This window comes from Arvicola amphibius, chromosome X, assembly GCF_903992535.2.
Source record: "Arvicola amphibius chromosome X, mArvAmp1.2, whole genome shotgun sequence".
Lineage (NCBI taxonomy): Eukaryota > Metazoa > Chordata > Mammalia > Rodentia > Cricetidae > Arvicola > Arvicola amphibius.
Genome location: NC_052065.1, coordinates 121581123 through 121594890, shown reverse-complemented (window position 1 = coordinate 121594890; position 13768 = coordinate 121581123). Strand labels below are relative to the sequence as shown.

Genomic DNA, 13768 nt, shown 5'->3' with positions numbered 1-13768 from the left:
AGTGGTAAAAAACAATGACATCTTGAAATTTGCAGGCAAATGGATGGAACTAGATAAAACCATCCTGAGTGAGGTAACCCAGATCCAGAAAGACAAACACAGTATGTACTTACTCATAAGTGGATATTAGACATAAAACAAAGGATAACCAGACTACAGTCCACAACCCCAGAGAAGCCAGGATTCAAGGAGGACCCTAAAAGAGACATATATGGATCCCTCTGGGAAGGAGAAATAGACAAGTTCTCCTGAGTAAATTGAGAATGTGGTGAGAGGGGAAAGAGTGAAAGGGGAGTAGGTAGTGGAGAAGGGGAAGGGAAGAGAACATGTGTGATTGGGAAGGTCGAGATGGGGAAGGTCAGAATGGGAGAGCAAGGCAAGAGATATCTTGATAGAGGGAGCCATTATGGGGTTAGTGATAAACCTGGCACTAGGGAAATTCCCAGGAATCCAACAAGGATGACCCTGCTAAGAGTCTAAACAATAGTGGAGAGGGTGCTTTAACTGTCCTTCCCCTGTAATCAGATTGATGACTACCTTAATTGTCATCATAGTACCTTCATCCAGTAACTGATGGAAACAGATGCAGAGATCCACTGAGCTGAGCTTCTGGAGACCAGTGGTAGAGAGAGAGGAGTGATACTATGAGGAAAGGTGTCAAGATTATGATGGACAAACTCACAGAAACAGTTGGCCCAAGCTAGTGGGAGCTCACTGACTCTGGACTGACAGCTGGGGAACCTGTATAGAACCAAACTAGGCCCTCTGAATGTGGATGACAGTTGGGTGTGGCTTGGACAGTTTGTGGGGCCACTGGCTGTGGAACAAATATGTATTCCTACTGCATTAACTGGCTCTTTGGAGCCCATTTCCTATGGAGGGATACTTTGTTAAGCCTAGATATGGGGGGTGGGTTGTGTCTTGGTCCAACCTCAAGTGATATTCCAGACTTTGTTGATTCCCCATGGGAGGCTTCACGCTCTCTGAGGAGTGATGGGAGGTGGAGTGAGAGGAAGGTATGGGGAGCAGAAGGAGAAGAGGGAGAGGGAACTAGAACTGGTATGCAAAATAAAAGGATTGTTTTAAAAAATAAAATAAATGTAAAGAGAAAAAAGAAAACAGTACACAGATAAGATGGGTTAATATGTCTAGTATTTAAGAACCTCTAGTTCTTTTTGAGACAAAGCATTTGGCCTACTATTGGCTTCTCTCTTGATCCTCTCATTAGCAGTGGTATAAGCAAATGCAGGGCTTATACTGCTGAAGTTATATTCATGAACCTATACAAGGAGGCTCAGGTTGCTATTCAACCTCATTTCAATCAAATTAAAGAGCTCTTCTCCACTTAACTACAAAGCCAATCTAATATTGACTTACACACTTTCAAGATGTTCAAAGATGGTTGTCCTGAGACCTACCTTTATCTTAATCTATGAACACCACTCGTGCAACAACACCTTTTTTATTTTGTTTAAGCAATAAATTTTCTTTTCTAGAAAACCATTTTCAAAACAAAAAAAAAGTAGTGGAAGCCTACATAACATTTTCAGGCAGCTAAACTGGTGGTAAATGTGCTCCCTGAAGCTCCATGCAACACTGTTTAGTTTAGAATATTTGTAGAATGGAATAAGCTCCAAAGAATCCTAACAAGCAGTTTTTTTTTCCTTAGGCAGGCTTCAAGACCTAAGCCCTAGATTATGAGGAATCTGAAAACTCCAGTCAGGAGACCTTCTGGGCCCTTTTGTGCCCACCCTTCCAATAATTCTGCAATAGAGTCAGGCTCATTTGTCATAAGTCACAATATAGATCCTTCTTATTTAGATAATGGCAGGCCTTGCTACCGAGAAAGTGACTGATTTTCTTCCAAGTGTCAACCAATCACTCCTTAATTGCCCTCTCCTTCTCTCAGAATGGAAATCTTTAGGGCGGAACAATTCTGTATTATGTCAATTATGTTTTAAATAAATGCTGATTGGCCAGTAGCCAGGCAGGAAGTATAGGCGGGACAACCAGATTGGAAGTAGAGACAGGGCAATGAGAACAGGAGAATTCTGGGAAGAGAGAAGCTCCCTCCCTGATCCTGTCCAGACACCGAAGAAGCAAGATGTGACCTGCCCTGCTGAAAAAGGTACTGAGCCATGTGGCTAACATAGATAAGAATAATTGGTTAATATAAATTATAAGAGTTAATAAGAAGCCTGAGCTAATGGGCCAATCAGTTTATAACTTATGGAGACCACCGCGTAATTTTCTTTGGGGCTTACCTGATGTGGGAACCGGGCAGGACAGAAACCCAAACAAGCAGGCCCCCATGCTACAAATGTCTCATGTCTTCTTTCCCCCATTTCAGTCTAGCCATCCTTTCCCTGAAAGGTAATATGACCTCTTTGAGCCCTTGAGCCAGGCACACAAGAACAATTCTTCATCTTTAGGATATGTTGGGAATGTTCATAAATTGAAGAGTGTGAATAAATATTTTTCAAATATTTTCCTAATTGAGACAGTTATCAATAAAATTTACTACATGAAATATATATGATTTTTGTGACTGCTCCCTCAAAACCACAAATAAGATCGAGGAATATTTGTAATAGAAATGTCCAATATTCAGAGAATAACCTATTGTTTAGTCTAAATCAATCAATACATAAGGACCATCAAGATGGCTCAGTGGATAAAGGACTTGCCACCAAGCTTGATGACCTGGGTGTGATCCCTAGAGCCCAGGTGATGGAAGGAGAGAACAGAATCCCACAAAGTGTTCTCTGTGTTCCACTTGTGTGCCATGTCATGTACATACCCGCACACATCCATGTAGGAAAAGTAAGACATAATAATAGCAGTAGTAATTATAAACATGGACAGCAGTGACTGGTGATGGCTTAGACATAAGGGCACTTAACAAAAGCCCTGATGGCCTATGTTCAGTCCCTGGAACCCACATGGTAGAAGATCATTGACTCCTGTGGTTGTCCTCTGACCTTCACACGTGCTCCATGAGATCCATACACCCATCTCCCACATTCATGGAAAATTGTAAAGGAAGATAAATTTTATAAACCTGGAATCCAAGGATATGTTACCTATGTAAAACTAAGACACAAATCGAACAGTCTTGCCCTCCAAATGACTGTAAACAGAAATAGACTAACAAAACATGTGTTTTAAGCTAGAGGAGATAGAATACAAATATCTAGAAATGTGTAGGATTTACTGAGCAATAAGATAGTAGCATTGAATCTTTTTATAAACTCTACAATTTAAACTAACTACTCTACTGACTAATTTTATGTCAACTTGATGCAAGCTAGAGTCGTTAGAGAGGAGGAAGCTACAAATGAGGGAATACTTCTATAATATGGAGCTATAGAAAAATCTGTTGGGAATTTTCTTAATTAGTAATTGATGGCGGGGGCCCCAGCCCACTCTGGGTGGTTCCATCCCTGGACTTGTGGCTCTGAGTTCTATATGAAAGTAGACTGAGCAAGTCATGGAGAGGAAGCCAGTAAGCAGCACCCCTCTATGGCCTCTGCATCAGCTCCTGTTTCCAGGTTCCAGTTAGTCTTGAGTTCCTCTCCTGACTTCTTTTGAAAAGGAACTCTGATATGGAAGTGGAAGCTGAATAAATCCTTTCCTCCCCAACTTACTTTTGGTTATGGTATTCATCATAATAGCAGTAGTAACCCAAACTAACACACGTACATTTTTTAAAACAGCCATATAGATATAAAATATAATATAGCTTGTATCATCAATTTCAGTCACAAAAACATTTTACCTAAAAGTTGTCATATAGTGCTAATGAAATATTGTTCTGACAGAGAAAATAGGCACTCTAAACAGCATCAAGAAGCAGAATTGGGAAAAAAAAAACTTCATGTGAAAAAAATCCCAATGTATATCGTTTTTTAAAATATGCCTCCTTGGGACTGATGGATCGTGCGACCAAGCCCGTCTCTCTGAATGTGGCCAACAGGGGGGGCTGACTGAGAAGCAAAGGACAATGGCTCTGGGCTCTGATTGTTCTTCATGGACGGGCTCTGTGGGAGCCTTCTCAGCTTGGTCGATCACCTTCCTGGACCTGGGGGGAGTTGGGAGGACCTTGGACTTAGCATAGAGTGGGGAACCCTGATAGCTCCTTGGCCTTGAGAGGGAGGGAGGGGAGGTATGGGTGGAGGGGAGGGGAGGGAAGGGGGAGAAGGAGGGGAGGGAAGGGGGAGGAGGAGGGAAGGGAGGGGGGAGGAGGAGGGAAGAAGATGGAAATTTTTAAATATAAAAAAAATAAACCATGAGGAAAAAAAATAAAATAAAATATGCCTCCTTTTTCTGATCTGATTACTTTTTTTCCTCATTTTTTATTAAAGATGTCCATCTCCTCCCCTCCTCCTCCCCCTTCCCTCCCCTCCCTTCCACCCATACCCCCACTCCCTCCCTCTCCAGGCCAAAGAGCCATCAGGGTTCCCTTCACTATGTTAAGTCCAAGGTCTTCCCAACTCCCCCTAAGTCCAGGAAGGTGAGCAACCAAACTGACAAGGCTCACAGTGAACCCATCCATGCTGTAGAGTCCAAGCCCATCGCCGTTGTCCTTGGTTTCTCAGTCCTCTTCCACCGTCAGCCACATTCAGAGAGTCAGGTTTGGTCGCCTGTTCCATCAGTCCCATTCCAACTGGACTTGGTGGTCTCCCGTTAATTCTGTCCTGCCATCTCAATGGGTGAACGCACCCCTCACGGTCCTGACTTCCTTGCTCATGATCTCCCTCCTTTTGCTCCTCATCAGGACCTTGGGAGCTCAGTCTGGTGCTCCAAACAATGACATCTTGAATTTTGCATGCAAATGGATGGAAATAGAAAACACCATCCTGAGTGAGGTAACCCAGGCCCAAAAAGATGAAAATGGGATGTACTCACTCATAAGAAAAGGACATCGAGCCTATAATTCGTGATCCTAGAAAAGCTAAATAAGAAGGTGAATCCAAAGAAAAACATATAGTTATCCTCCTGGATATTGGAAGTAGACAAGATTGCCGGACAAAAAAATGGGAACTTGGGGGTGGGGTGGGATGGGGGGATGGGGGGATGGGAGAGAAAAGTGTGAAGTGGAGGATGGGGAGAGCTTGGGGGAATAGGATGGTTGGGATATAGGAAGGGTGGATATGGGAACAAGGAATTATATATCTTAATTAAGGGAGCCATTCTAGGGTTGGCAGAGACTTGACTCTAGAGGGGTTCCCAGGTGTCCAGGAAGATGCCCCCAGCTAGTTCCTTGGGCAGCTGAGGAAAGGGAGCCAGAAATGTCCAGATCCTATTGCCATACTCATGAATATCTTGCATATCACCATAGAACCGTCACCTGGCGTTGGATGGAGAAAATGACTGATCTGATTACTTTAAATGAAATCTTTTTATTCAAGGGACTGTGACTGAGAATAAATCATTTTAGCAATCTATTTTCTTCCACTAATCAGTATTTTATGTCAAAGAAACTGAGGCTAGACAGTGAGATTTTGCCTTTATGAACTCTTTAACTGAATGTAACTTAGAGAATACATATATATGTAGCACAGCAGATATTTACATAGATACACAGGTGTTTGAAAGCAAGGGTTATGTGCTTTGACACATCTCTGGGAAAATTCATTAATCTACTTTCATCACACCATAGACTGTAACAATAAAGCAGAAGCAAGGAAAAAATCCAACTGTCCCTGAAACACAATGTAAAATATCTTCGTTAGCCATGTATCATTGTCAGTAAATGAAGATTTCTTAAAAATACAAATATGGCTGCTTCGAGGCAGGGTACCGAATCTTTAAATCTCAAGATTTATACATGATCAAATAAAAGTCATCAGGTTCAGCTGCCATAGTGGTACCCACCAGTATACCTAGCATTTAAGATGCTGAAGCAGGAAAATCAAACTAAGTCAAGGCCATCCTAGGCTACATAGTGAGACCCTGTACCAAAACAAGATAAATCACCAGGCTCTCTTGCTAAGCAATTAGGGTGAGCAACAAGGCCAGAAGCAGTCACCTATAAACAGGTGAGAGCATCCTTCTGATTGAATTCTATAAGTCTCTAACCGGACCCAAATATTAAATAAAATTATCATCTTATGTTCTCCATTTCAAAGAGGCTCAAGACCACTTTCTGATATAAAGTTCTTGTAATTTGTTTCAGAATTTAGAAAATATAAGTAACCGGCTCTGAGGATGGCTGGCTCAGTCAGTAAAGTGTATGCCACACAAAAACGAGGAACTGGGCCAAGCAATTGTGGCACATGACTTTAATCCCAGCACTCGGGGGCAGAGGCAAGCAGATCTCTGTTAGTTCAAGGCCATACTGGTCTACAAAGTGAGTTCCAGGACAGTTAGTGCTACACAGAGAAACCGAGAGAGAGAGAGAGAGAGAGAGAGAGAGAGAGAGAGAGAGAGAGAGAGAGAGAGAGAGAGAGAGAGAGAGAGAGAGAGAGAGAGAGAGAGAAAGAGAGACTGAGTTTAGATCCCACACCCTTATAATTTCTGGGTGCTATGGTGTTTGCCTATAATCACAATGTTGGGAGGCAGAAACATGAGGACCCTGGTAGTTGATCAGCCAGCTGGTATGGCCAATTGGTTAGCTTCAGGTTCAATAATTGTTTCAAAAAATACTGTGAAGAATGACTGAGGATACCTGACATGAAACTCTAGCCCCCCCCCCACACACACACACTCATGCACACACACAGAGAAATATAAAATATCATTATTATTATATAATAATGGAAATGAAATATATATCCAGAGTACCTATTAGTTTTCAAATCAAATTGTCTTATAAACAGGAACAATATCCTATTTGTGAGGATTTTTATGAAAATAACCTACAATCTTATAGAAAAAAACACCAACACAAAGTTAATCTTAATACTATGGCTTAAAACATTGAATAATTACAAACAAACCTCCTCTAAAAGGTCATTAGCTACACTGTGACCTATGTAAACAGTGAAATAATTATTCAACAAAAATAACAACTACAAAAACTAATATAACAGTATAAAGAAATTTCTTTGGTTGATGATTTTTAGGGTGTTTGTTTTGAAAAAAGTTCAAAGCAGGCCTTAAAATTACTAGCTTTGAACTTGAGGTGATCCTCCTACCTCAGTATTTCAAGTGCTGGGATTACAGGCTGCAATCTTTATAAATGGTACTAGGTGGACAGAAATTTAGACCTTAACTCCCCCAAAACACACCAATATTAGTATAAACTGGATTGGATAAATTAGAACATGGAAAGTATAAGTTATCATTATATACTTCAGGACATATTCCTTTCATATATAATTTCATATTATAAGAACTCTCCAATGTTACTAAAGAAACATCACAAATATTCTGTCTTGGAACTTGAAATATATCAATACGTGGGATTTATCTAAATACAGCAGTCCTCAACACTGATTTCAACTTAAAAATGCCTGGTGAAATGTAACCTGTGTGTTTCAAGCCCAGAAATTATGATTTCATTGACGTGGTATGCATAGTTTGAAAATCAAGTTTTTGAGGGTATGGGGAGATGGCTCAGAAGTTAAGAGCAATAATGCAGAGGACCTAGGTATGGTTTATGCTCCATGAAAGAGAGCTAATTAATATCTGGCACTATTAACAAGGCCAATGACCTGAGACTCAATAAGTCATAGGCTCTAGAGAAATCCTGCTAGTATTCAGCTAAGTGAAAATGGAAGTAAAACAACTCCTAATGGCATGTTGCTATTCCAAAAGATTAGTGCGTCACTCAGTCTTCATCAGAGAAATTTCTTCTTGCAGTAGATGGTGATCAAGACAGAGGCCCAGAACTGGATAATGTATAGAGAGTGACAAACTTTATATTGCTCTGCCTTAAATGGAATATCTTTATCACACCCCTCTTCTCAAGGCTCATGGATCTATGCAGAAGAGGAGGAGGAACAATGGTAAAAGCTGGAGGTAGTAGATGATTCTAAGGAAGTGGAATTTTCCAGAAACAACAGGACTGATGCACATATGAACTCACAAAGACTCTAAAAGCATATCCAAGAACTGCATCAGTTCAAGCCAGACAAAATCCAAACTTAAAGAAAGGCAAGAGGACACAAGGTCTTGCCCCAACCAAAAATCTATTTTCCCTTTATAGCTGCTAGGAGAAAAAAAAAAGTTTTCCTCAATGGAGAGACATTGGGTATATCAACCACACTCCAGGACAGGCCACATGCTAAGGAAGTAATAGGTCAACAAAAACTGGACTCCATGGGTTTTTTTGGTGTTGTGGGGGTGAGTGGCGTTGGGAAAGGATCTTTAAGGAGTTGAGGGAAGAGAAAGAATATGATCAAAACATACAGATTTAAATATATATAAAAAGCATGCCATTTAAGATAATGCAGGTAAACAGAGCTCCAAAAAGAACTGTCTTGAAAAAGAGATGCCAAAATCACACTTTATTATCTAATAACGTTTCCGTGATCTGATTGAGAGCCACAATTAACACAGTTCTCACACCTGTGATTTAATAGTAAACCGGATACAGAAATATGGTGACTTGATAGTATCTCCTGCCGTCCATGCTCTATGCACTTCAAGAATGATGCTCTTGAATAGGCAATAGCAGGTCCTGATCTCAACGGGATTTCAGTTCTTCAGCGGACAAGTGAGATGCGGAGGAGGCTGTGAAATGGCATCTGTATATGACACGGCTATCATAGTCATGAACTTATAATAGCTGTGGCTATGTGCACAAGACCTATACAAGATCAAAACAGCCAAAAAGCTTAGCCAGGAAAGAGAGAAAAAGATTAAGGTGCATAGCTTGAAGGAAAGGGAGCACTTATTTAAGCTGGGATCATGTGTGGAATGTGAAGTACCAACAAGACACACAACTGCTCAAAATACAATTGGTGATAAAGATACAGAATGGAGGACAGAGGACAGTAAGCCTTGAGAACACTGAGAATGGATAAGCTCTAAGATGTGAATGTATAGGAACGGAGGACTGAAAGATTAAAATGGTAATAAAGTTGGAGTTAGATAACACACGAAAGGAAAGCAGAAAGCATGGAGTGGGAACCAGGGAAGAATGCAAAAGTTGAATTTCACAGAATAGGTTTGAGAAATGATATAGTGGAGTCAAGGAATGAACCAGAGAAGGTCTATTTGTTTTGTCAAGAGATCATATTCAGGAGCTGGAGAGATGGATGGCTTAGCGGTAAGAACACTGGTTGCACTTTCAGAGAACCCCGGTTTAATTCTCAGCAGCCACAAAGCTGCTAACAATGTATCTGTAACTCCAGTTTTAGAGGAGCTGACATCTCTGGCCTCCACATCTCTGCACACATGTGGTATGAAAACATACGTGTAGGCAAAACACCCACACATATAAAATAAACAAAATCTTTAAAAAGAGAGAGAGATTGCTATTTATCATTGAGAGTCACTATTCAGAATACTATGATAAACAGAGAGCCAAGTTAACAGCTGGTGGAGACACCAATGGGGAAGGTGATTTATTAGAAAACATGATTATTCAGGATTACATCTATTTTGGAAGAAAATAAAACAGCACTTGCAATATGGTTCCCAGGAAAAGGCAATGTGAGTTAAAGTACTTGTTGATGAAAGAAAATAAGCCAGAAGTGATTATGCTTTGTCTGGTAAATGACTCTTATATGTGGTCTTGCTAGGCTTTTTGTTTGTTTGCTTGCTTTGCTTTGCTTTGCTTTGCTTTGCTTTGCTTTGCTTTTAGTTACATGAAGATCTGAGTTTGATCCCAGCATCCACATAGAAAGCCAGGCTTGGCCAGGTTGTGGGGACACATGCCTTTAATCCCAACACTTTGGTGGCAGAGGCAGGCCTGACCTACAGAGTGAGTTCCAGAACAGCCAGAATTATTACACAGAGAAACCCTGTCCCAAAAAAAGAAAAGAAAAGAAAAAGAAACAAATAAAACCAGGCATGAATCAATAATGATCCAAAAATATTGAGTAGAAAATTTCAAAAATAAATAATTCATAACTCGGAAATTGTGTGCCATTCTGAATAGCATGATAAAATTTTACATCCTTCCTCAATTCTATCTAAGCTAAGCTATCCCTTTGTCCACTGTGGTGTGTATACTAACTACCTTATTATTCACTTAGTAAGTGTCTCAGCTTTCAGGTCAACTATCAAAACATGTTCATGTAACCCTTGCATATAAGACCATATCAAAATGTATAATATCATTTACTTCACTTCATCAGGTTGACATTGTATCATCTCACATCAGCACAAAAAAAGTACAAAAGATATTTAGGAAATAAGTGAGACATCATAGTCACATAACTTATTCCTATAAATGCTTTATTTTTTCTATTTTATTAACAAGCACTGTTAATCTTTACTGTGCCAAATATGTAAAATTATTATAGAGTTGTAGGTATAAGGAAACACTATGTGGGTATATGTATATATGACCCAGGATTATATATGATTTCAGGCAACCACTTGGGGTCTTAGACTGGTATCACCTGAATATGGGGAAATTACTATGTATCTAACTGTACACTACATAAATATATAACCAGTAACTTATGAGGACGGATGGAGTAATCCAAAACAAAATAAATGAGGAACTCAGACTCCATCTATAGACATTGGTAATGATCAGTCTCACAAGCAATAGTGAGAGAAAGAAAACAGCTGCTAAAGAAACCAGACATAAAAGATTTTATTCTGTATACATGTACATACTTCTATATTCAAAGTTAGGACAAATTGATCTCTGCTATTGAGAGTCAAGGCAGTAGCTACACTTGTAGAAAGTGAGTAGAAAGGCCCCACTGCAGTTCCAGGGCTGGTGATCAGGTGCTGTGTGAGTGCTAATAATAATGGTGTTTCACTTTATGATAACACATCAAGGTGTATGTATGCTTATGATTCATATGCCTAACGTTTTTTCTTGTACTGCTGGGAACTGAAACTAGGATTGGTCTTGAACATGCTACTCAAGTGCGCTGCCACTGAGCTACTTTCCTTGGCCCTATTTGCGTACTTCAGAGGGAAAAGTAAAAGAAAATAACATGCAGAATTGAGTTAGAATACAATGATAAAAGTGCTCTTGTCTTTTATTGTAAATAGAACTGCTGGTAGCTAAGCGATGCTACATGTGTAGTGATGGGGTAAGAATGCTCCCATAGGCTCATACATTTGAATGCTTAGTCAGCAGGAAGTGGACAGCTTTGAAAGGACTAGGATTAGGTGTGTCCTCCTGGAGGAAGTATGGCCTTGTTGGAGTAAGTATGTCACCAGGGGTGGGCTTTGAGATTTCAAAAATCCATGCCAGGTCCAGAGTCTGTCTCTCTCTCTGTCTGTCTCTGTCTGTCTGTCTGTGTCTGTCTGTCTGTCTGTCTCTCTCTCTCTCTCTCTCTCTCTCTCTCTATGTATCTCTGTGTGTGTGTGTCTCTCTCTCTGTGTCTCTCTCTGTCTCTCTCTGTCTCTCTCTGTCTCGCCTCCCTCCCTCCCTCCTCCCCTCCCTCCCTCCCTCTCTCTCTCTCTCTCTCTCTCTCTCTCTCTCTCTCTCTCTCTCTCTCTCTCTCCCCCTCTCTTCCTGTTTGTTGCTTGTGTATCAGAATGTAAAGGTCTCATCTACTTCTCCCACACCATACATGCCACCATGCTCCCTGCCATGATGATAATGGACAAACACCTGTAATTAGGTCCTTATGTTTGTATGGTAAACACTTTAGACATGGACGCACTTCCCCAGCTCCCAGTTTTCATTTTATGTATTTGCTGAACCTGAATGTTAACTCTGAGAAAATACTTACGTTTTCTACTCTGTCTTATAAAAATGATACAATCTAAGCTACTAAAACCCAAACTTAGTGAGGCAAGCTAAAACATTCTTTTGTGTTCAGAAGGTCTAATGCCTCTGAAATTTTATTATATTTTCAACTAGGCCATTTTATAAAACATTTCATTTTTTCACCTAATTCAAGCACTCATTAAGTATGAAAAATGTTTCTACCACATTTGAAGCAAATAATAGCCATCAACTCACTAATCCTTACAAGTATATACATCTTGTCCTTGACATGTAATTGCTTATGTGGCCAAATAATCTAATTTTAATAATTCAAAAGGTATTTAAATCTGTTAATTTTTGTACTTGGAGCCTATTCAAAGTTTGTTACATTTAACCAATTCTGTGGTTTGGAAAATGTCCCTGATGATTAAAAATATCCACAAGGAAAAGAAATCTTACAAGGAAGTATGGAAGGTACATTTAGTTCCCCAGGCGTCATAATATTCGATGCCAAAAACATATGAATGGACATGGTGACTTTGTTCTTTGTACCTTCCTCTAATAGTTATTGACGCTTACAAGATTACAAATGCCTGACTTTTTAGAGATACTAAAATATACTGCATAATTTTGTCGTCCCGTACCTGTGAAAAGGAAGAAAACTAGCACTAGAATCAATGTGTACCCAAAGGACATCAAGGTGCTTCTGATGCCAGTGACCTGAGTTTGGCAAAGAAGTAATGAACTGCAGAAGAATATAAATGGATGTAAAACTGCCGGTCCAAAAGGCTCTCCACCACCAACCACAATCCTGTAAAAACAGAAATAAACACTGCTTAGGTGAAATCTTAACTATAAATGGACTAGCAGTTATATTTATAACACAAGATGAACTCTATAGCATTACTAATTAAAAGTAGAAAATGTCGTGGCTGGAGAGATGGTTCAGTGGTGAAGATCACTGGCTGCACTTCCAGAGGACCCAGGTTTGATTCGCAGGACCCAGGTTTGATTCGCAGCACCCACATGGTGGCTCTCTAACGCCAGTTCTAGAGAATCTCATGTCTTCTTCTCACCTCTGCAGACACGGCGCACACATGGTGCACAGGCATACATGCAGGCAAAGCACCCATACAAATTTCTAAAAAAATTAAGAAAAGTTGATTTTCCAGAAGCAATTTAATAAAACACGTAATTATGTCATGTTTGAGATGCTCTAGCTACTGTAAACTCTATTTCCAGGGATATCACATGTGCCTTCTGAAGCATGGAGTTATAATTCATAAGGAATGCAATTTTAAGACTGCCTCAGCCTTGGAAGGCATTCAACTCAACTTCCTTTCCTGCCATGAGTTCTGTTGTGCCCAGCTTGGAGTCTCTGTAGTAACTATCATCTACTGCAAAAACTAAGTCTCTCTGGCAAAAGCGGACAGTAGCACTGCTCGATGGTAATAAAAATATTCAGGCGGAAATATGGCAGGCACATCTTGCCCACTTAAGGAAAGCAATAGCAATGGTTCACAACTAGGGCTAATAATCTGACCAAATAGGATGTTGACTAAGCTTACTACAGAAGGCATGAATTTCTGCCTGCTCACAGTATCTCAAGTCCAGTAAAAATCAATTGGCTTCCCCAGTAACAGACTTGCCACTATTGCACCAATGGCCAGATGCATTGCCTGGCTATTTGATAATATAACATGAAGGGTCCATAGCTAAGTAGGACTGCTAATATGACAATTCTCCTATGGTAATCTCTATCCTCTTTACTACTATAAGAACCATACAACAGGGAGGGAGATGCCAGGTCAGTTTCAGCTTGATTCATCCATGTCTTATGACCAAATGACTATCTAATACTAGTGGGCAACCAACAGTAGTGGCAAGAATCTACTGTTTAGCCCTAATGTGACACCTATATAACCACCGCTGAGTCTCAGGAGACATGGGAATAAGGAGCAGAAAAAAAGTCAG

The 13768-nt window shown here is 40.2% G+C and overlaps 1 pseudogene; it reads right to left on the bottom strand.

The window, feature by feature from the left end:
• Window positions 1–5637: 5637 nt before the first annotated feature.
• The window catches only part of LOC119804474, a 65667-nt pseudogene continuing 57536 nt past the window's right edge, over window positions 5638–13768 (bottom strand).